We start from the raw sequence: 1,798 nt of genomic DNA, 5'->3' as shown, positions 1-1,798 counted from the left end.
GGGACAGCCAAAGAAATCTGAACACAAACTGGATATTTGATGATATTTAGAAACCATTGTTTTTTTTTTCTTTTAGGTGATAGTGTTATGTGGTTATGCTCTTTAAGATCATCCTTATCTTTTAAAGATACATACTGAAAAGAGATGAAACTGTCTGATGTCTGCAATTTCCTTCAAAATTATCTAGTGGGTGTGGAAAGGAGGTAGACATAAAAAGATGAAACAAGTCAGGCGCAGTGGCTCATACCTGTCATCCCAGCACTTTGGGAGGCTGAGGCAGGAGTACTGCTTGAGCTCAAGAGTTCGAAACCAGCCTGGGCAACATAGCAAGATCCTGTCTCCACTAAAACTAAAAGAAGTAGCTAGGCAGGGTGGTGCACACCTGTAGTCTCAGCTACTCAGGAGGCTGAGGTGGGAGGATCACTGAACCTGGGAGGCGGAGGTTGCAGTGAGCCGAGATTGTGCCACTGCACTCCAGCCTGGGTAACAGAGGGAGACCCTCTCTCAAAAAACAAACAAACAAACACAAAAGATGAAACAAGATTGGCTGTGAGTGGGTGACAGTTGAAGCTGTATGACGGGGCATGGCAGTTTGTTATACTATTCCATTCTTGCATATGTTTTTAATTCTTCATTTAACATAAAGTTTTAGCTAGGAGTGGTGGCTCACACCTGCAATCCCAGCACTTTGGGAGGCTGAGGCAGAAGGATTGCTTGAGACCAGGAGTTTGAGACCAGCCTGGGCAACATAGTGAGACCCCGTCTCCACCATAAATACAAAAAAAAAATTAGCTGGGCGTGGTGGCACGTGCCTGTGTTCCCAGCTGTTCAGGAGGCCGAAGTGGGAGGATTGCTTGAGCCCAGGAAGATCAAGGCTGCAGTGACTATGATCTCACCATGACACTCCAGCCTGGGTAACAGAGCAAAACCCTGTCTCAAAAAATAAAAATAAAAAATAAGCCAGGCACAGTGACTCACGCCTGTAATCCCAGCACTTTGCGAGGCCAAGGTGGGGAGATCGCTTGAGCCCGGGAGTCAGAGACCAGCCTGGGCAATATGGGGAAAATCCACTTCTACAAAAAATACACACACACAAAAAATTAGCTAGTCAAGGTGGTGCAACCCTATAGTCCCAGCTACTTAGGAGGCTGAGATAGAAGGATTGCTTGAGCCTGGGAAGTTAAGGCCGCAGTCAGCTGTGATCACACCACTGTACTCCAGCCCGGGGGACAGAGTGAGGCCCTGTCTCAAAATAAATAAAATAAAATGCAATAAAATTTCATAGCCAACAATGGATGCCAAAAAATTAAAATAAAGTTGTATAAACCCACCTTAGATAAATCAATGGATAGGTAGCTTAATATGTGATAAGGCCAATATTTGCAAAGTTGATAGCAGATTCCTGGGGGTGGGTACAGGGTGTTATCTATATAGTTCCTTCAATTTTGCTGTATAGTTGAAAATTTTCAGAATAAAATTTTGAAAAGGAAAAGGCCACCTTAGGATTCTGGCCCATCCTAGTGTGTTCCCTGGTTGGAGAGAAGTCGGTGACTGGTGTCACCCAGCCCAAGAGGGAATAGAGACCTCTTTGCAAGGTCAAGGCTGGACTCCGGCTGAGTGTGGTGGCTCATGCCTGTAATCCCAGCACTTTGGGAGGCCAAGGTGGGTGGATCACTTGAGGTCAGGAGTTTGAGACCAGCCTGGCCAACATAGCGAAACCTCGTCTCTACTAAAAATATAAAACTTAGGCCGGGCGCGGTGGCTCAAGCCTGTAATCCCAGCACTTTGGGAGGCCGAG

General features: G+C 46.1%; 1 protein-coding gene across 1 annotated transcript in view; it reads right to left on the bottom strand.

Annotated features, from left to right (window-relative positions):
• The window catches only part of RYR1 (ryanodine receptor 1 (skeletal)), a 179,040-nt gene that overhangs the window by 114,331 nt on the left and 62,911 nt on the right, over positions 1 to 1,798 (bottom strand). The window lies entirely within an intron of this gene.

The sequence above is a fragment of the Mandrillus leucophaeus genome, unplaced genomic scaffold (genome assembly GCF_000951045.1).
Source record: "Mandrillus leucophaeus isolate KB7577 unplaced genomic scaffold, Mleu.le_1.0 Scaffold137, whole genome shotgun sequence".
Classification (NCBI taxonomy): domain Eukaryota; kingdom Metazoa; phylum Chordata; class Mammalia; order Primates; family Cercopithecidae; genus Mandrillus; species Mandrillus leucophaeus.
This window is presented reverse-complemented; position numbering and strand designations above follow the sequence as displayed.